Below are 22,717 nucleotides of genomic sequence, written 5' to 3'. Positions count from 1 at the left end.
AGAAACCGGTCCCTGGAAGCTTGTTTCCTTCCCAGTATAAGAATTGGCTTGGTAGTTTGGTCTGCCCTGTTCCCATGATGCACTGGGCCAGGGACACACTAATTTGCATATAGCCAGGTTCTGAGCTGGGATGGTGCAGTGAGCTAAAAAACGGTGATGGATCAAGCCCTGATCTTTGGACTGGGTAAGAGTGGTCTGCTTAATTCAGACACTCTGTTCATCACCACCCCCTTTTCTGAATCATTTTGTCCACCATAAGCGTGGAAGGGTATACTCAGATGTGAGTCCCTTGCTCACTGCACCATCAGGATTCAAGCAAGCCGGGCCGAAGACGGCTGAAATGCCAGAAACTGGTCCCCGGAAGCTTGTTTCCTTCCCAGTATAAGAATTGGCTTGGTAGTTTGGTCTGCCCTGTTCCCATGATGCACTGGGCCAGGGACAGACTAATTTGCATATAGCCAGGTTCTGAGCTGGGATGGTGCAGTGAGCTAAAAAACGGTGATGGATCAAGCCCTGATCTTTGGACTGGGTAAGAGTGGTCTGCCTAATTCAGACACTCTGTTCATCACCACCCCCTTTTCTGAATCATTTGGTCCACCATAAGCGTGGAAGGGTATACTCAGATGTGAGTCCCTTGCTCACTGCACCATCAGGATTCAAGCAAGCCGGGCTTAAGACGGCTGAAGTGCCAGAAACCGGTCCCCGGAAGCTTGTTTCCTTCCCAGTATAAGAATTGGCTTGGTAGTTTGGTCTGCCCTGTTCCCATGATGCACTGGGCCAGGGACAGACTCATTTGCTTATAGCCAGGTTCTGAGCTGAGATGGTGCAGTGAGCTAAAAAACGGTGATGGATCAAGCCCTGATCTTTGGACTGGGTAAGAGTGGTCTGCTTAATTCAGACACTCTGTTCATCACCACCCACTTTTCTGAATCATTTTGTCCACCATAAGCGTGGAAGGGTATACTCAGATGTGAGTCCCTTGCTCACTGCACCATCAGGATTCAAGCAAGCCGGGCCGAAGACGGCTGAAATGCCAGAAAACGGTCCCCGGAAGCTTGTTTCCTTCCCAGTATAAGAATTGGCTTGGTAGTTTGGTCTGCCCTGTTCCCATGATGCACTGGGCCAGGGACAGACTAATTTGCATATAGCCAGGTTCTGAGCTGGGATGGTGCAGTGAGCTAAAAAACGGTGATGGATCAAGCCCTGATCTTTGGACTGGGTAAGAGTGGTCTGCTTAATTCAGACACTCTGTTCATCACCACCCCCTTTTCTGAATCATTTTGTCCACCATAAGCGTGGAAGGGTATACTCAGATGTGAGTCCCTTGCTCACTGCACCATCAGGATTCAAGCAAGCCGGGCCGAAGACGGCTGAAATGCCAGAAACCGGTCCCCGGAAGCTTGTTTCCTTCCCAGTATAAGAATTGGCTTGGTAGTTTGGTCTGCCCTGTTCCCATGATGCACTGGGCCAGGGACAGACTAATTTGCATATAGCCAGGTTCTGAGCTGGGATGGTGCAGTGAGCTAAAAATCGGTGATGGATCAAGCCCTGATCTTTGGACTGGGTAAGAGTGGTCTGCTTAATTCAGACACTCTGTTCATCACCACACCCTTTTCTGAATCATTTTGTCCACCATAAGCATGGAAGGGTATACTCAGATGTGAGTCCCTTGCTCACTGCACCATCAGGATTCAAGCAAGCCGGGCCGAAGACGGCTGAAATGCCAGAAACCGGTCCCCGGAAGCTTGTTTCCTTCCCAGTATAAGAATTGGCTTGGTAGTTTGGTCTGCCCTGTTCCCATGATGCACTGGGCCAGGGACAGACTAATTTGCATATAGCCAGGTTCTGAGCTGGGATGGTGCAGTGAGCTAAAAAACGGTGATGGATCAAGCCCTGATCTTTGGACTGGGTAAGAGTGGTCTGCTTAATTCAGACACTCTGTTCATCACCACCCCCTTTTCTGAATCATTTTGTCCACCCTAGGCGTGGAAGGGTATACTCAGATGTGAGTCCCTTGCTCACTGCACCATCAGGATTCAAGCAAGCCGGGCCGAAGACGGCTGAAATGCCAGAAACCGGTCCCCGGAAGCTTGTTTCCTTCCCAGTATAAGACTTGGCTTGGTAGCTTGGTCTGCCCTGTTCCCATGATGCACTGGGCCAGGGACAGACTAATTTGCATATAGCCAGGTTCTGAGCTGGGATGGTGCAGTGAGCTAAAAAACGGTGATGGATCAAGCCCTGATCTTTGGACTGGGTAAGAGTGGTCTGCTTAATTCAGACACTCTGTTCATCACCACCCCCTTTTCTGAATCATTTTGTCCACCATAAGCGTGGAAGGGTATACTCAGATGTGAGTCCCTTGCTCACTGCACCATCAGGATTCAAGCAAGCCGGGCCGAAGACGGCTGAAATGCCAGAAACCGGTCCCCGGAAGCTTGTTTCCTTCCCAGTATAAGAATTGGCTTGGTAGTTTGGTCTGCCCTGTTCCCATGATGCACTGGGCCAGGGACAGACTAATTTGCATATAGCCAGGTTCTGAGCTGGGATGGTGCAGTGAGCTAAAAATCGGTGATGGATCAAGCCCTGATCTTTGGACTGGGTAAGAGTGGTCTGCTTAATTCAGACACTCTGTTCATCACCACACCCTTTTCTGAATCATTTTGTCCACCATAAGCATGGAAGGGTATACTCAGATGTGAGTCCCTTGCTCACTGCACCATCAGGATTCAAGCAAGCCGGGCCGAAGACGGCTGCAATGCCAGAAACCGGTCCCCGGAAGCTTGTTTCCTTCCCAGTATAAGAATTGGCTTGGTAGTTTGGTCTGCCCTGTTCCCATGATGCACTGGGCCAGGGACAGACTAATTTGCATATAGCCAGGTTCTGAGCTGGGATGGTGCAGTGAGCTAAAAAACGGTGATGGATCAAGACCTGATCTTTGGACTGGGTAAGAGTGGTCTGCTTAATTCAGACACTCTGTTCATCACCACCCCCTTTTCTGAATCATTTTGTCCACCATAAGCGTGGAAGGGTATACGCAGATGTGAGTCCCTTGCTCACTGCACCATCAGGATTCAAGCAAGCCGGGCCGAAGACGGCTGAAATGCCAGAAACCGGTCCCCGGAAGCTTGTTTCCTTCCCAGTATAAGAATTGGCTTGGTAGTTTGGTCTGCCCTGTTCCCATGATGCACTGGGCCAGGGACAGACTAATTTGCATATAGCCAGGTTCTGAGCTGGGATGGTGCAGTGAGCTAAAAAACGGTGATGGATCAAGCCCTGATCTTTGGACTGGGTAAGAGTGGTCTGCTTAATTCAGATACTCTGTTCATCACCACCCCCTTTTCTGAATCATTTTGTCCACCATAGGCGTGGAAGGGTATACTCAGATGTGAGTCCCTTGCTCACTGCACCATCAGGATTCAAGCAAGCCGGGCCGAAGACGGCTGAAATGCCAGAAACCGGTCCCCGGAAGCTTGTTTCCTTCCCAGTATAAGACTTTGCTTGGTAGCTTGGTCTGCCCTGTTCCCATGATGCACTGGGCCAGGGACAGACTAATTTGCATATAGCCAGGTTCTGAGCTGGGATGGTGCAGTGAGCTAAAAAACGGTGATGGATCAAGCCCTGATCTTTGGACTGGGTAAGAGTGGTCTGCTTAATTCAGACACTCTGTTCATCACCACCCCCTTTTCTGAATCATTTTGTCCACCATAAGCGTGGAAGGGTATACTCAGATGTGAGTCCCTTGCTCACTGCACCATCAGGATTCAAGCAAGCCGGGCCGAAGACGGCTGAAATGCCAAAAACCGGTCCCCGGAAGCTTGTTTCCTTCCCAGTATAAGAATTGGCTTGGTAGTTTGGTCTGCCCTGTTCCCATGATGCACTGGGCCAGGGACAGACTAATTTGCATATAGCCAGGTTCTGAGCTGGGATGGTGCAGTGAGCTAAAAAACGGTGATGGATCAAGCCCTGATCTTTGGACTGGGTAAGAGTGGTCTGCTTAATTCAGACACTCTGTTCATCACCACCCCCTTTTCTGAATCATTTTGTCCACCATAAGCGTGGAAGGGTATACTCAGATGTGAGTCCCTTGCTCACTGCACCATCAGGATTCAAGCAAGCCGGGCCGAAGACGGCTGAAGTGCCAGAAACCGGTCCCCGGAAGCTTGTTTCCTTCCCAGTATAAGAATTGGCTTGGTAGTTTGGTCTGCCCTGTTCCCATGATGCACTGGGCCAGGGACAGACTAATTTGCATATAGCCAGGTTCTGAGCTGGGATGGTGCAGTGAGCTAAAAAACGGTGATGGATCAAGCCCTGATCTTTGGACTGGGTAAGAGTGGTCTCCTTAATTCAGACACTCTGTTCATCACCACCCCCTTTTCTGAATCATTTTGTCCACCATAAGCGTGGAAGGGTATACTCAGATGTGAGTCCCTTGCTCACTGCACCATCAGGATTCAAGCAAGCCAGGCCGAAGACGGCTGAAATGCCAGAAACCGGTCCCCGGAAGCTTGTTTCCTTCCCAGTATAAGAATTGGCTTGGTAGTTTGGTCTGCCCTGTTCCCATGATGCACTGGGCCAGGGAAAGACTAATTTGCATATAGCCAGGTTCTGAGCTGGGATGGTGCAGTGAGCTAAAAAACGGTGATGGGTCAAGCCCTGATCTTTGGACTGGGTAAGAGTGGTCTGCTTAATTCAGACACTCTGTTCATCACCACCCTTTTTTCTGAATCATTTTGTCCACCATAAGCGTGGAAGGGTATACTCAGATGTGAGTCCCTTGCTCACTGCACCATCAGGATTCAAGCAAGCCGGGCCGAAGACGGCTGAAATGCCAGAAACCGGTCCCCGGAAGCTTGTTTCCTTCCCAGTATAAGAATTGGCTTGGTAGTTTGGTCTGCCCTGTTCCCATGATGCACTGGGCCAGGGACAGACTAATTTGCATATAGCCAGGTTCTGAGCTGGGATGGTGCAGTAAGCTAAAAAACGGTGATGGATCAAGCCCTGATCTTTGGACTGGGTAAGAGTGGTCTGCTTAATTCTGACACTCTGTTCATCACCACCCCCTTTCCTGAATCATTTTGTCCACCATAAGCGTGGAAGGGTATACTCAGATGTGAGTCCCTTGCTCACTGCACCATCAGGATTTAAGCAAGCCGGGCCGAAGACCGCTGAAATGCCAGAAACCGGTCCCCGGAAGCTTGTTTCCTTCCCAGTATAAGAATTGGCTTGGTAGTTTGGTCTGCCCTGTTCCCATGATGCACTGGGCCAGGGACAGACTAATTTGCATATAGCCAGGTTCTGAGCTGGGATGGTGCAGTGAGCTAAAAAACGGTGATGGATCAAGCCCTGATCTTTGGACTGGGTAAGAGTGGTCTGCTTAATTCAGACACTCTGTTCATCACCACCCCCTTTTCTGAATCATTTTGTCCACCATAAGCGTGGAAGGGTATACTCAGATGTGAGTCCCTTGCTCACTGCACCATCAGGATTCAAGCAAGCCGGGCCGAAGATGGCTGAAATGCCAGAAACCGGTCCCCGGAAGCTTGTTTCCTTCCCAGTATAAGAATTGGCTTGGTAGTTTGGTCTGCCCTGTTCCCATGATGCACTGGGCCAGGGACAGACTAATTTGCATATAGCCAGGTTCTGAGCTGGGATGGTGCAGTGAGCTAAAAAACGGTGATGGATCAAGACCTGATCTTTGGACTGAGTAAGAGTGGTCTGCTTAATTCAGACACTCTGTTCATCACCACCCCCTTTTCTGAATCATTTTGTCCACCATAAGCGTGGAAGGGTATACTCAGATGTGAGTCCCTTGCTCACTGCACCATCAGGATTCAAGCAAGCCGGGCCGAAGACGGCTGAAATGCCAGAAACCGGTCCCCGGAAGCTTCTTTCCTTCCCAGTATAAGAATTGGCTTGGTAGTTTGGTCTGCCTTGTTCCCATGATGCACTGGGCCAGGGACAGACTAATTTGCATATAGCCAGGTTCTGAGCTGGGATGGTGCAGTGAGCTAAAAAAATGGTGATGGATCAAGCCCTGATCTTTGGACTGGGTAAGAGTGGTCTGCTTAATTCAGACACTCTGTTCATCACCACCCCCTTTTCTGAATCATTTTGTCCACCATAAGCGTGGAAGGGTATACTCAGATGTGAGTCCCTTGCTCACTGCACCATCAGGATTCAAGCAAGCCAGGCCGAAGACGGCTGAAATGCCAGAAACCGGTCCCCGGAAGCTTGTTTCCTTCCCAGTATAAGAATTGGCTTGGTAGTTTGGTCTGCCCTGTTCCCATGATGCACTGGGCCAGGGACAGACTAATTTGCATATAGCCAGGTTCTGAGCTGGGATGGTGCAGTGAGCTAAAAAACGGTGATGGATCAAGCCCTGATCTTTGGACTGGGTAAGAGTGGTCTGCTTAATTCAGACACTCTGTTCATCACCACCCCCTTTCCTGAATCATTTTGTCCACCATAAGCGTGGAAGGGTATACTCAGATGTGAGTGCCTTGCTCACTGCACCATCAGGATTCAAGCAAGCCGGGCCGAAGATGGCTGAAATGCCAGAAACCGGTCCCCGGAAGCTTGTTTCCTTCCCAGTATAAGAATTGGCTTGGTAGTTTGGTCTGCCCTGTTCCCATGATGCACTGGGCCAGGGACAGACTAATTTGCATATAGCCAGGTTCTGAGCTGGGATGGTGCAGTGAGCAAAAAACGGTGATGGATCAAGCCCTGATCTTTGGACTGGGTAAGAGTGGTCTGCTTAATTCAGACACTCTGTTCATCACCACCCCCTTTTCTGAATCATTTTGTCCACCATAAGCGTTGAAGGGTATACTCAGATGTGAGTCCCTTGCTCACTGCACCATCAGGATTCAAGCAAGCCGGGCCGAATACGGCTGAAATGCCAGAAATCGGTCGCCGGAAGCTTGTTTCCTTCCCAGTATAAGAATTGGCTTGGTAGTATGGTCTGCCCTGTTCCCATGATGCACTGGGCCAGGGACAGACTAATTTGCATATAGCCAGGTTCTGAGCTGGGATGGTGCAGTGAGCTAAAAAACGGTGATTGATCAAGCCCTGATCTTTGGACTGGGTAAGAGTGGTCTGCTTAATTCAGACACTCTGTTCATCACCACCCCCTTTTCTGAATCATTTTGTCCACCATAAGCGTGGAAGGGTATACTCAGATGTGAGTCCCTTGCTCACTGCACCATCAGGATTCAAGCAAGCCGGGCCGAAGACGGCTGAAATGCCAGAAACCGGTCCCCGGAAGCTTGTTTCCTTCCCAGTATAAGAATTGGCTTGGTAGTTTGGTCTGCCCTGTTCCCATGATGCACTGGGCCAGGGACAGACTAATTTGCATATAGCCAGGTTCTGAGCTGGGATGGTGCAGTGAGCTAAAAATCGGTGATGGATCAAGCCCTGATCTTTGGACTGGGTAAGAGTGGTCTGCTTAATTCAGACACTCTGTTCATCACCACACCCTTTTCTGAATCATTTTGTCCACCATAAGCATGGAAGGGTATACTCAGATGTGAGTCCCTTGCTCACTGCACCATCAGGATTCAAGCAAGCCGGGCCGAAGACGGCTGCAATGCCAGAAACCGGTCCCCGGAAGCTTGTTTCCTTCCCAGTATAAGAATTGGCTTGGTAGTTTGGTCTGCCCTGTTCCCATGATGCACTGGGCCAGGGACAGACTAATTTGCATATAGCCAGGTTCTGAGCTGGGATGGTGCAGTGAGCTAAAAAACGGTGATGGATCAAGACCTGATCTTTGGACTGGGTAAGAGTGGTCTGCTTAATTCAGACACTCTGTTCATCACCACCCCCTTTTCTGAATCATTTTGTCCACCATAAGCGTGGAAGGGTATACGCAGATGTGAGTCCCTTGCTCACTGCACCATCAGGATTCAAGCAAGCCGGGCCGAAGACGGCTGAAATGCCAGAAACCGGTCCCCGGAAGCTTGTTTCCTTCCCAGTATAAGAATTGGCTTGGTAGTTTGGTCTGCCCTGTTCCCATGATGCACTGGGCCAGGGACAGACTAATTTGCATATAGCCAGGTTCTGAGCTGGGATGGTGCAGTGAGCTAAAAAACGGTGATGGATCAAGCCCTGATCTTTGGACTGGGTAAGAGTGGTCTGCTTAATTCAGATACTCTGTTCATCACCACCCCCTTTTCTGAATCATTTTGTCCACCATAGGCGTGGAAGGGTATACTCAGATGTGAGTCCCTTGCTCACTGCACCATCAGGATTCAAGCAAGCCGGGCCGAAGACGGCTGAAATGCCAGAAACCGGTCCCCGGAAGCTTGTTTCCTTCCCAGTATAAGACTTTGCTTGGTAGCTTGGTCTGCCCTGTTCCCATGATGCACTGGGCCAGGGACAGACTAATTTGCATATAGCCAGGTTCTGAGCTGGGATGGTGCAGTGAGCTAAAAAACGGTGATGGATCAAGCCCTGATCTTTGGACTGGGTAAGAGTGGTCTGCTTAATTCAGACACTCTGTTCATCACCACCCCCTTTTCTGAATCATTTTGTCCACCATAAGCGTGGAAGGGTATACTCAGATGTGAGTCCCTTGCTCACTGCACCATCAGGATTCAAGCAAGCCGGGCCGAAGACGGCTGAAATGCCAAAAACCGGTCCCCGGAAGCTTGTTTCCTTCCCAGTATAAGAATTGGCTTGGTAGTTTGGTCTGCCCTGTTCCCATGATGCACTGGGCCAGGGACAGACTAATTTGCATATAGCCAGGTTCTGAGCTGGGATGGTGCAGTGAGCTAAAAAACGGTGATGGATCAAGCCCTGATCTTTGGACTGGGTAAGAGTGGTCTGCTTAATTCAGACACTCTGTTCATCACCACCCCCTTTTCTGAATCATTTTGTCCACCATAAGCGTGGAAGGGTATACTCAGATGTGAGTCCCTTGCTCACTGCACCATCAGGATTCAAGCAAGCCGGGCCGAAGACGGCTGAAGTGCCAGAAACCGGTCCCCGGAAGCTTGTTTCCTTCCCAGTATAAGAATTGGCTTGGTAGTTTGGTCTGCCCTGTTCCCATGATGCACTGGGCCAGGGACAGACTAATTTGCATATAGCCAGGTTCTGAGCTGGGATGGTGCAGTGAGCTAAAAAACGGTGATGGATCAAGCCCTGATCTTTGGACTGGGTAAGAGTGGTCTCCTTAATTCAGACACTCTGTTCATCACCACCCCCTTTTCTGAATCATTTTGTCCACCATAAGCGTGGAAGGGTATACTCAGATGTGAGTCCCTTGCTCACTGCACCATCAGGATTCAAGCAAGCCAGGCCGAAGACGGCTGAAATGCCAGAAACCGGTCCCCGGAAGCTTGTTTCCTTCCCAGTATAAGAATTGGCTTGGTAGTTTGGTCTGCCCTGTTCCCATGATGCACTGGGCCAGGGACAGACTAATTTGCATATAGCCAGGTTCTGAGCTGGGATGGTGCAGTGAGCTAAAAAACGGTGATGGATCAAGCCCTGATCTTTGGACTGGGTAAGAGTGGTCTGCTTAATTCAGACACTCTGTTCATCACCACCCCCTTTCCTGAATCATTTTGTCCACCATAAGCGTGGAAGGGTATACTCAGATGTGAGTGCCTTGCTCACTGCACCATCAGGATTCAAGCAAGCCGGGCCGAAGATGGCTGAAATGCCAGAAACCGGTCCCCGGAAGCTTGTTTCCTTCCCAGTATAAGAATTGGCTTGGTAGTTTGGTCTGCCCTGTTCCCATGATGCACTGGGCCAGGGACAGACTAATTTGCATATAGCCAGGTTCTGAGCTGGGATGGTGCAGTGAGCAAAAAACGGTGATGGATCAAGCCCTGATCTTTGGACTGGGTAAGAGTGGTCTGCTTAATTCAGACACTCTGTTCATCACCACCCCCTTTTCTGAATCATTTTGTCCACCATAAGCGTTGAAGGGTATACTCAGATGTGAGTCCCTTGCTCACTGCACCATCAGGATTCAAGCAAGCCGGGCCGAATACGGCTGAAATGCCAGAAATCGGTCGCCGGAAGCTTGTTTCCTTCCCAGTATAAGAATTGGCTTGGTAGTATGGTCTGCCCTGTTCCCATGATGCACTGGGCCAGGGACAGACTAATTTGCATATAGCCAGGTTCTGAGCTGGGATGGTGCAGTGAGCTAAAAAACGGTGATTGATCAAGCCCTGATCTTTGGACTGGGTAAGAGTGGTCTGCTTAATTCAGACACTCTGTTCATCACCACCCCCTTTTCTGAATCATTTTGTCCACCATAAGCGTGGAAGGGTATACTCAGATGTGAGTCCCTTGCTCACTGCACCATCAGGATTCAAGCAAGCCGGGCCGAAGACGGCTGAAATGCCAGAAACCAGTCCCCGGAAGCTTGTTCCCTTCCCAGTATCAGAATTTGCTTGGTAGTTTGGTCTGCCCTGTTCCCATGATGCACTGGGCCAGGGACAGACTAATTTGCATATAGCCAGGTTCTGAGCTGGGATGGTGCAGTGAGCTAAAAAACTGTGATGGATCAAGCCCTGATCTTTGGACTGGGTAAGAGTGGTCTGCTTAATTCAGACACTCTGTTCATCACCACCCCCTTTTCTGAATCATTTTGTCCACCATAAACGTGGAAGGGTATACTCAGATGTGAGTCCCTTGCTCACTGCACCATCAGGATTCAAGCAAGCCGGGCCGAAGACGGCTGAAATGCCAGAAACCGGTCCCCGGAAGCTTGTTTCCTTCCCCGTATAAGAATTGGCTTGGTAGTTTGGTCTGCCCTGTTCCCATGATGCACTGGGCCAGGGACAGACTAATTTGCATATAGCCAGGTTCTGAGCTGGGATGGTGCAGTGAGCTAAAAATCGGTGATGGATCAAGCCCTGATCTTTGGACTGGGTAAGAGTGGTCTGCTTAATTCAGACACTCTGTTCATCACCACCCCCTTTTCTGAATCATTTTGTCCACCATAAGCGTGGAAGGGTATACTCAGATGTGAGTCCCTTGCTCACTGCACCATCAGGATTCAAGCAAGCCGGGCCGAAGACGGCTGAAATGCCAGAAACCGGTCCCCGGAAGCTTGTTTCCTTCCCAGTATAAGAATTGGCTTGGTAGTTTGGTCTGCCCTGTTCCCATGATGCACTGGGCCAGGGACAGACTAATTTGCATATAGCCAGGTTCTGAGCAGGGATGGTGCAGTGAGCTAAAAAACGGTGATGGATCAAGACCTGATCTTTGGACTGGGTAAGAGTGGTCTGCTTAATTCAGACACTCTGTTCATCACCACCCCCTTTTCTGAATCATTTTGTCCACCATAAGCGTGGAAGGGTATACTCAGATGTGAGTCCCTTGCTCACTGCACCATCAGGATTCAAGCAAGCCGGGCCGAAGACGGCTGAAATGCCAGAAACCGGTCCCCGGAAGCTTGTTTCCTTCCCAGTATAAGAATTGGCTTGGTAGTTTGGTCTGCCCTGTTCCCATGATGCACTGGGCCAGGGACAGACTAATTTGCATATAGCCAGGTTCTGAGCTGGGATGGTGCAGTGAGCTAAAAAACGGTGATGGATCAAGACCTGATCTTTGGACTGGGTAAGAGTGGTCTGCTTAATTCAGACACTCTGTTCATCACCACCCCCTTTTCTGAATCATTTTGTCCACCATAAGCGTGGAAGGGTATACTCAGATGTGAGTCCCTTGCTCACTGCACCATCAGGATTCAAGCAAGCCGGGCCGAAGACGGCTGAAATGCCAGAAACCGGTCCCCGGAAGCTTCTTTCCTTCCCAGTATAAGAATTGGCTTGGTAGTTTGGTCTGCCCTGTTCCCATGATGCACTGGGCCAGGGACAGACTAATTTGCATATAGCCAGGTTCTGAGCTGGGATGGTGCAGTGAGCTAAAAAACGGTGATGGATCAAGCCCTGATCTTTGGACTGGGTAAGAGTGGTCTGCTTAATTCAGACACTCTGTTCATCACCACCCCCTTTCCTGAATCATTTTGTCCACCATAAGCGTGGAAGGGTATACTCAGATGTGAGTCCCTTGCTCACTGCACCATCAGGATTCAAGCAAGCCGGGCCGAAGTTGGCTGAAATGCCAGAAACCGGTCCCCGGAAGCTTGTTTCCTTCCCAGTATAAGAATTGGCTTGGTAGTTTGGTCTGCCCTGTTCCCATGATGCACTGGGCCAGGGCCAGACTAATTTGCATATAGCTAGGTTCTGAGCTGGGATCGTGCAGTGAGCTAAAAAATGGTGATGGATCAAGCCCTGATCTTTGGACTGGGTAAGAGTGGTCTGCTTAATTCAGACACTCTGTTCATCACCACCCCCTTTTCTGAATCATTTTGTCCACCATAAGCTTGGAAGGGTATACTCAGATGTGAGTCTATTGCTCACTGCACCATCAGGATTCAAGCAAGCCGGGCCGAATACGGCTGAAATGCCAGAAACCGGAAGCTTGTTTCCTTCCCAGTATAAAAATTGGCTTGGTAGTATGGTCTGCCCTGTTCCCATGATGCACTGGGCCAGGGACAGACTAATTTGCATATAGCCAGGTTCTGAGCTGGGATGGTGCAGTGAGCTAAAAAACGGTGATTGATCAAGCCCTGATCTTTGGACTGGGTAAGAGTGGTCTGCTTAATTCAGACACTCTGTTCATCACCACCCCCTTTTCTGAATCATTTTGTCCACCATAAGCGTGGAAGGGTATACTTAGATGTGAGTCCCTTGCTCACTGCACCATCAGGATTCAAGCAAGCCGGGCCGAAGACGGCTGAAATGCCAGAAACCAGTCCCCGGAAGCTTGTTTCCTTCCCAGTATCAGAATTTGCTTGGTAGTTTGGTCTGCCCTGTTCCCATGATGCACTGGGCCAGGGACATACTAATTTGCATATAGCCAGGTTCTGAGCTGGGATGGTGCAGTGAGCTAAAAAACGGTGATGGATCAAGCCCTGATCTTTGGACTGGGTAAGAGTGGTCTGCTTAATTCAGACACTCTGTTCATCACCACCCCCTTTTCTGAATCATTTTGTCCACCATAAACGTGGAAGGGTATACTCAGATGTGAGTCCCTTGCTCACTGCACCATCAGGATTCAAGCAAGCCGGGCCGAAGACGGCTGAAATGCCAGAAACAGGTCCCCGGAAGCTTGTTTCCTTCCCCGTATAAGAATTGGCTTGGTAGTTTGGTCTGCCCTGTTCCCATGATGCACTGGGCCAGGGACAGACTAATTTGCATATAGCCAGGTTCTGAGCTGGGATGGTGCAGTGAGCTAAAAAACGGTGATGGATCAAGCCCTGATCTTTGGACTGGGTAAGAGTGGTCTGCTTAATTCAGACACTTTGTTCATCACCACCCCCTTTTCTGAATCATTTTGTCCACCATAAGCGTGGAAGGGTATACTCAGATGTGAGTCCCTTGCTCACTGCACCATCAGGATTCAAGCAAGCCGGGCTGAAGACGGCTGAATTGCCAGAAACCGGTCCCCGGAAGCTTGTTTCCTTCCCAGTATAAGAATTGGCTTGGTAGTTTGGTCTGCCCTGTTCCCATGATGCACTGGGCCAGGGACAGACTAATTTGCATATAGCCAGGTTCTGAGCTGGGATGGTGCAGTGAGCTAAAAAACGGTGATGGATCAAGCCCTGATCTTTGGACTGGGTAAGAGTGGTCTGCTTAATTCAGACACTGTTCATCACCACCCCCTTTTCTGAATCATTGTCACCACTGCAAGCACATACGCATCGGGTAACAACTATCTCTGATGCTCTGACAATTCGACCCAACAACCATTCGCATCCAATTTACCCTTGCTTTCTCTCCATTCATTCACCTCTTTCTCAGTGGCTTCGGATTGAATAGACTTCACACTTTCAATCGTGTCTTCACACATACCCACATCACCAATCCACCTCACGGGACCTGCAACATACATTCGACTCATCACGTTCCTTGCAGTCTCTTTTGCAACTTCATCCGCAAATGCATTCCCCTGACCAACATCATCAGTCACCTTCTTGTGGGCACTACATTTTACGATCGCAACTTGTAGAGGCAAAGTCAGTGATTCAAGAAGCTCATTCACCAACTAACCATGCTGGATCTTGGCTCCATGCGAAGTCAGAAACCCACGTTCACGCCACAGACGTCCAAAACTATGAGCCACGCCAAACGCATACTGACTGTCAGTGTACACATTCACTTTCATTCCTTTTGACAACCCACACGCCCTTGTAAGTGCGATCATTTCTGCCGCCTGAGCTGAGTTATGTGGAATACGCGCAGTTTCAACAACTGTATGCAAAGTGCTGACAGCATATGCTGCAGTCGTGTCACCATTTGGGAGCTTGAAGCATGAACCATCCACCCATAAGGTACCATCGCATTCAACAAGAGGAGTATCTTGGAGGTCTATTCTCCCTTTTGTTTCTTCTTCTGTTCTAAGAAAGCAATCGTGTTGTTCTTCAGCACTCTCTGCCTCAACTGGAATTGGCAACAATGTGGCTGGGTTTAGTGTGCTGCATCTTCTGATGTGCACATGGCTCGCTAACAAAGTTAGTTTGTAACCTGACAATCGAGCACTAGTTAAGTGCTGTGTCTTGGTTCTGTTCAATAATGTGTCCACTGCATGTGGAACCATGACCACTAACGTGTTATTCATCACTAAACCAGCAGACTGTCGAATAGAAACAGCTGCAGCTGCTGTCGCTCTTAAACAACTTGGCAATGCTTTAGCTACTGGATCCAAAGTCGACGAAAAATATGCACATGGACGCTGCTTGTCTCCAAACAATTGTGTCAGCACTGATAATGCACAACCTTCCTGCTCATGGACATACAATGTAAAGGGCTTACTGTAGTCGGGGGTACCCAACACAGGACCCGAACATAATGCTGTGCGCTATTCAGAAAAACTTTTCTGACACTCTTCAGACCAAGGCACAGGGTTGGGTGTATCTTTACATGTTAATGCCACCAATGGTTTGGCCAGTAAAGAAAAATTTGGAATCAACTGTCTGCAGTACGATGTAATACCCAAGAAAGCACGCACTTCTCTTTGTGTTCTTGGCACACTTAATTTTGCTATTGCCTGGATTCTTTCTGGGGTCAGTTTCCTTCCCTCCTTCGATAAGAGATGACCTAAGTAGGTCACTTCTTGTCGCCAATATTGTAATTTAGACAGGGACACTTTGTGATGCAGATCACACAAATGACGCAACAATGACAATGTGGCTTCTTTACAGATTTCCTCAGAATCTGCAGCAATAAGCAAGTCATCAACATACTGAATGAGTGTAGCGCCTTCAGGTAAAACAATCGTATCAAGCTGCGTTTTTAGAGCTTGACTATATATTGATGGACTTTCACAGTAGCCCTGGGGAGCGCGCTTAAAGCGGAAGCTTCGTCCTCCTAAACTGAAGCCAAAAATATCCCTGCTTTCCTCAGCAATAGGGATGCTGAAGAAAGCATTCTTCAAGTCAATCACCGAAAACCATGTTGCAGAAGCAGTGATGTCAGGAACAACTGGAAATTGTGGCACTACTATTTCATTCACCTCTCTAAGGTCAATCACAAATCTGTACACAGGTGGCTTGGACGAGTCAGTTCGTTTCAAAACAGGCAGAACAGGACTGTTGCAAACGTTGCCTCTTGTCTCTTCAATCACATCTTTTTCAATCAAATCATAAATGATCGCTACCAACGCTTTTTCACCTTTACTGGAAATCTCACAACATATTGTGGTATTTCCAAGAGACCCACATCGTTAGGACCAGTAGCCCAAAGAATATCAGGGAGAGACAGCAATTCTGTCGGAATTTTATCTCTCGACAAATACATTGGAGAAACCACTTTCTTACCTAGTGTAAGTTGTACTCCTGAAGGAGAACAGTACAAAGTTGCATACAATCTTTTTAACAGATCCAGTCCCAACAAGTTTTCACCACAACCTGTTGTTAGAATAAGGGGTGCTTCGAATTCACAAGGACCAACAGACAGGGACATAGGACATGAAATCGGGTTCCTAACCGGGGCGCCAGAAAAACCTACAGAAACATTCATTTCGCCAGACAAAGGTGCGCCAGGGAGTTTTGAGTGCATCATAGAACTCTTTGTAGCACCAGTATCCAACAGAAAAGGTTCTGACACACCTGATGTAATCACCTCAACGTATGGTCCACTCTGATCTACTGGAACTGAAACAACTCCCTCTCTTTGTCTATGGCTGTCCTAGCAATCATTACCTTCCATATACTCATCTTCTGCATAGTAATCATCAGTGTAGTACTGAGCTGTCCTACCAGATGCGTTATTCTGCTGATCAAACTTATTCATAGAATCCTAGGGCGGAAAGGAGCGTGCATTCTGATGGACGTTTCCACGTCCTCTACCTCTAGGTGTTTGCTGAACACTTCTACCTCTTGTGTTTGACACACCATTTGCGCGCTGTAACAGGATTGGGCAACTATACTTAAATTGACCCTCTTCCTTGCAATACGAACATTGATTGGGACCCACAGGAACGCGTGGCTGAGTATACTCTACTCTTGGCTTTTGAAACTGTGGAGGCTGCTGATAGTTATTCTGACCGCCACTATTCTGGCCACTACCACCACGTGGCGGGTATGCTTGCTGTACCAGGACCTTCGTTTTCAACTCTTTCGTTTTCTTTTCTACTCTATCTTTCTCATCTTTGTCTCTATTTTCACAATATTGCGCAGTAGCCAATATCTGTGCTGAAGAGGAAACTGCCCATGAACTCTCTGAATCCTTCAACTTTTTACACAACTCTGGAAGCAGATTGTGCACGAATTTATCGACGAACAGTCGCTGACCACCTTCTGTGCTCATATCTTGACCACTGTGGTCGACAAACGCTTCTTCAAACCTGGTGAAGAAATCAGACACTGTTTCATCTTTCTTCTGCTTACATGCAGACAACTTATCCCAATTTACACGCAATTCGGGCATCAAAGTCTTCATATACGTAATAATTCTACCAGGAAGTTCTGCCACTAAAGGCTCAGGTTTAGCACCACCAACTTGTCTAGCATCAGCAGCAACAATATTCACCCATGTGTCGCCTAGCTCTTGATCATGATCTGTATGACGAATCTTTCCCCATAAAGGCTGTGGAGCAACATTCCCAAACAACATATCTACATCGGCCAAATTCATAATGCATGAACCTGCAGTCTGCAACAATTCCTTGTAATACCCTGCCGGATTCTTGCGGGGATCGGGCAATGTCTTCTTAAGGGCTAATACTTCAGCTCGCTTCCATGGGACATGTACCCACACACGTTGAAAATGTGGCAGAATGGCTGGGACAATATTGGCATTCCCTTCCCTCCAAACTGGGGGAACCTCTCTCATGGAATATTGTCTTCCTTTCTTCTTGGTAGAAGAATCAGACTCAAACAATGACTTGGAAACATCTTCAGTCCTAAGTGATAACAACGTCGCAACTGCTTTCCTAACATCTGAACCCACAATTGTACCTTTTGAAAATTCGAACCGTACATGGCTCAACTCGGGCGGGTTAGAGTCCAAATCATTCTCCTCTAAGTCTTCGCATAGAAAAACACACATTTTCTCGAAAACGTACCTCTGCTTTGATGCTTCCCACTGATGGAAGGCATCCATAACAGATCATATCTCATCGGGTCAGTAACCCATTTATGTGCCAAACGATCCAATACTTCTTTCTCCCTAGAATCAGGCAGGTGGCTGCGCAACTCTTTGTGTTCAGGAGTATGAGTCGGGCTTGTCGCTCCAAACAAAGGATATAGAAGACTAGAAACAGTGCTTGCCACTCTCTGGCGGACAGACGGAGAAGTTGAGGAAAAGACAAGTGGGAAAGCAGGGTGAGATGAGGCAGATGCAGAGGCAGTGTCAGGAGGAGTACCAGGAGTGGTAGTCGATACAGTAGTTAGTGTTGGAGGAAGTATAGGAAGAGCAGGTGTAAAGGCCAGTGACCCTTGGGAAGGCTGCACCGGAGGAATAGGAGCCAGCTGAAGAATAGCTGGTGGGTGCTGTGGAGGAACAGGAGGTATAACAACCATGGGTTGCGCAACGAAAGGTTGTGGAGGTGCTGTAGCATTTTGCGCATAGGGGGGTGGTGAACTTAACAAATGCGACATTAGGGGATCTTTTTCAAGCTGTTTTGCTGCTTCTTGCTGAAGAGGCGGCAAAACTGGGTAGCATTTATCTATTACCATTTTACGTTGCCTGTGCAACTGCTCACTCATCTGTTCTTCTTCATTGTCTTTATACTGCCTAGCAGCTTGCATTATCGATATACCCCTTTCTCTCTTATTTTTCTTCTCTAATTTAATTACCTTTTGTTTGGCCTCCTTACGCCATAAGCGGAAAGAGTCAAACATTGCCGGCCGGGCTTTCTTTTTAAAAAGTTTAACTTCGAGATTATCCAGGATCTCCGTATCAAAGCTACCATATTGGGGCCATTTTAAAACACCATCTTTTCTGGTGTATTTTATCCATACTTCATTGTATGTAATGGGGCCTACTCCATGTTTTACATATAATTCATAGGTTGGAGTTCCAATCGGAGGAACCGGACACGAGTCCTCCAGTTGGGAGTCCCTATTATTACAACCAAGACAAAACAAATTTCCAAGTCTGCTAAGACCAGGCATCTTCGCTCTCTAATCTAGCTTCAAACTTCAAAGGATTATCGATTACGATATATCTTGTGAATACACGAGTCCTTCGGCTTTGGCGCTTGCAAGTTCCAAATCAAAGCGGTCCCAAAAGGGGACACCAAACAAACTAAGGACTGGGAGACGCTCCATTTATACGTAACTGAGGTATCGATGACGTCACCAGAAGACTCGTCTAACGTTTTGCTCTACCAAACATCAAGGGTCCAAATCAGGGCGATAGTCAGGGCAGCAGTCCTTCGTAGCCGTCGGGACGCGGGGAACCTCGCAGCAAAGACCTTCGGAACCACGTCGACATACAGGGGTCGCTGAAGTGGCTGGCCGTCCTCCGGAATTTTCACACGAAGCTCCTCACGAACCTCTGGCTTGGACCGGTACCGCTGATACCGCCCTACGTTGGGCGCCAACTGAGGTACTGGGTTTTTCAGAACCGGTACTGATCCGGTAACCCAGCGTTGTCAGGGGCAACACCCAAAGACCTTGAGTACTTTCCTGATTCAGACCACAGAAACACGAGTCTTCTAGGTGAAGTCAAGGATCGAGTTTTTTGGCTGCAACCAAGTAACAAGTGTCCTAGAAGTACAACAGCACGGTGTGTAAGTTCTCAGGAGACTGTTCAAATTTACAAAGCCTGGCTTCTTCTTTTATACAGATTTTTAAGCTTCAGGCAAGCATTCTTAGATTTACAGTGCAAACATTCTTGGATTTACAGTGAGCTATTCACATATTTTCATTACAAAAGGAAAAGCAGAGTCATGATGACAAGTACACATTTAGTATGTCCAGTTCGTGATCAATTACCCGGCAAGGCCCAACATTCTCATCAGATATCGGTGTACCCCCAATAAAACCGGGCTCCTCCTCATCATAAAGCAAAAGAAGAGAAAAGAGCAGGGACAGGTGTGAGCAAGATTTGGCGGGGGTGTGTGCGATGGGAACAGTTTATGGCCTGTTGTGCTTTGATGCTATCTCGTTCGGCCACTGGGAGAGGAACTGACCAAACAGGTTTGGCTTGGGGCAATGGTTCCAGCTTGCCCAGGTCACAGAAAAGTCAATTAAGGTGAATGTGTCCTTTGATATCGAATTCAGCTGTAGTTACAAGCCTATGTGAAGGGCAACTCACAAAATGGCTGCCATGCGTAAAATGGAAGCCAAGGGTACAGGACGAGAATGACGATTTAGAGGTGAAATCGTCACTCGAATATGACGCAAATGCTTGTACATGGTGTACTAGCCATTATCGGTCTTTTGATATAAAAATCGTCATGCTACGACAAAGTTTGTGGCACAAGTCCAGAATTTTCAGAACTACATGAGCTGCACTAGGAAAACGACCTCTTAGAATCAATCTATACTTTTCACACACTCGTGCTTTCTTTCTATTGGTCTTTGCGTTTGAAAGCAGCACACAATTGGGCAAAGGTGGGTGATTGTACCCCCATTGCCTGTAAGTTTAGCCACCCATGGCCTACGGCTTGCAGTTACACGCAGCAGCGCTCAGTGTGCCATCTGTTTTTCACGTGTAGTGGCGGGCACAAGCGTGCGCGCACCACTCCCGGGCTTGTTTTTAGATCCCAGGGCTGTTTTACAGCCCATGCAATCCTTTTCCCTCCTCTACCATGCAACTCCAGCAACCTTCCTCTAACTCACAGATCAGGTTAGGATGAGGGACACCCGTGGAGGAGACAGGAATGATTCATTCATTTATTCAGGACAATCCCAGCGACGGCCTGTCCCAGGGATGACCTTGGCCAGTGCCTGGTGCTTACATTAATTATTGGCTTATAAAAAGAGAACAGATGCATCCATTCTATTTTTCTAACCTGCCCATACTTGGATGCGCAGAACCTATTATGCCAAGCTTATCGACCTAAAACTATGAAAGTTGCAGCTAGCTGTGTTCGTACCAGTCGTAAGCAGGCATCTCCTACATATAGCATACAAATTAACAATCTTACTGGCTGTGCTTTCCATGCAATACTACTTCCCCGCCTGCTTAGGGGAGTTAGTCCAATGAATTCATCTCGCGCACTCTGCTTGCATTTGCCCCCATAAGCACTAACAGGCCCCTCTCCTCCTTTGGCATGGACCGGCCTGCAGTACGTGCCATGAATGGTAATGCAAATTTCTATAAGAGCCGGTTCACGCAATAAATAAGGCTGTGTAACAGAATACGGTGGTTCAGCATGAATCTTTATTGTAAGGGAGAGCAACAGGGTCACTCATGCACAGAAGCACTGCTATGCAGAAGATGGCCCGCCGCCGCTCCCAGCATCCCTTGTAGGGTCATGTGGTCTAGCCACTAGAGCGCTACACCACATATCTCCCTCCTTTAATAACCTCTTAACAGAACTATAACAATCAGGGGTGCCAGGGGTTTACCTTGACACTGTACTATAACAGATTTACTGGAGTACTGAAAAGGAAGGGGGGGGGACACAAAGGTGGGGAGGAATACACAACATAGTACAAGCTTACATGTCACATTCTCTGTATCTTTTTGGTAGTACTACTGCCCTGCCTGTGCGGGTACGTGTAGCGGGTGCTTGTGTCAAGTGTGTCTCCTTCATGTGTGTCCTAGATTCCCTTGGACTCCCTTGCTGGTTACTTTTGGGAGCTGTGGAGGGTTGTCGCATGTTGTCTGATTTGCTGATGACTTGGTCTTCTTGTTGCCTAAGTTGTCGTGAGGTCTCTATGCTCCTTTGTCGTTGTGTGTTGTCGCTTCTGTCTTCATTGTCTCTTGTTGTGCCATTTCTCTGTGTGTCTGTCTGTGGACCGAACTCTTCATTATTCAATTCCCAGCTGGTGTTACTGGTGCTTGCCGAGGTTTCTCCCTTGTCATATCCAATCACTTTATTACACCTGGCCATTCTGGTGTGGGACCATACTTTTCTGTCACTCAATAAAGCCAACCATGTGTAGACTTCTTTGACTTGCAGAGGTTCGCTGAACTTGCTTTCGCCTTTCCTTTGCAGTTGTGCCAGCTTTACTCGGACCCACTCCCCCTTTTCGAGCGAGACGTCGTTCACCTTGTGTGTCTAGCTGTAGTGGTCCGTGTACATTTTCTGGGCCTTCTCCAAATTACTCCGGACTACCGCTGGGGACCACTAACTCTGAAGCGTCAGGTTCTTCCAAGCTGTGTTGTCTCGTGTAAATGGGTCTCAGCCCCGTAGGATCTTAAATGGGCTGTATTCCATAGCTGTGGGAGTAATTCAATAAGCCCATACAGTGTGTCTAACTTCCGTCTCCCAATCCTTTTCCGCACTGATGGCTGCTTGCACCAACCCCATGATCCCTCGGTTGAACCTCTCTGCGAGGCTATTTCCGGCTGGATGGTACACCGGGGTGTGTCGGGTCTCAATGCCATTCCTTTTCATGAACGCAGTTCATTTGTCGGAAGTGAACTGGGGGCCGTTGTCACAAGTGAAGATTTTCGGAATTCCCTCTCTCAAGAATGTGGTTGTGAGGAAGGCTAGGATTCTGTCTGTGTCCGCTTTTTTGCACAGTTCCACTTCCGGCCACTTGTAGTACCAGTCCATTAACACTATGGCGTACTTGGGGACTCCCCACTTGTCGAGAATGGGTCCCAGTATGTCAACTGACAATTCCTCCCAAGGGTTAGTGGGAGTGGCGAACTTCCCCAGGGGTGGTCGGAGCATGGTTTGTGTTTTGTCTGCCTTGCTGCACTATTCACAGGCCCGTACATACTTCTCCACATGGCTGTTGACAGCAGGCCACCAATAAAATAGTTTGACTCGATTCTTTGTTTTCACGATTCCTAAATGGCCTTCGTGCAAGATAGTTAGCAGGCGTTCTACTAATTGTTGTGGTGGAATCACTTTGTCCCCTCGTAAGAGGAATATGGCATTTTCACTGATCGACAGCTCCTCCCGCACTTCCCAGAATTTTTGTAGATCGGTGTCCAAGTGCTTCTTCTCTGGCCACCCCTGCATGACAAACCGTCTTCCTTGTATGCTGTCTGCCATTTGTGCATGCTTATGACTTCCTCCTGATCACGAATGAACGCAATAATGTATTCATCCCATTCCGATTTTCCGGGCGCTT

At 48.3% G+C, this 22,717-nt stretch overlaps 1 protein-coding gene and 1 pseudogene across 1 annotated transcript in view; both read right to left on the bottom strand.

Moving 5' to 3' along the window:
* STS (steroid sulfatase) overlaps positions 1 to 22,717 on the bottom strand; it is a 2,049,623-nt gene that overhangs the window by 1,827,848 nt on the left and 199,058 nt on the right. The window lies entirely within an intron of this gene.
* Positions 16,200 to 18,628, bottom strand: LOC147697965 (uncharacterized; annotated as a pseudogene).

This window comes from Lissotriton vulgaris, chromosome 8 (genome assembly GCF_964263255.1).
Source record: "Lissotriton vulgaris chromosome 8, aLisVul1.2, whole genome shotgun sequence".
Taxonomy (NCBI): domain Eukaryota; kingdom Metazoa; phylum Chordata; class Amphibia; order Caudata; family Salamandridae; genus Lissotriton; species Lissotriton vulgaris.
The sequence above is the reverse complement of the archived record's forward strand: the minus strand, read 5'-3'. Positions and strand labels throughout refer to the sequence as shown.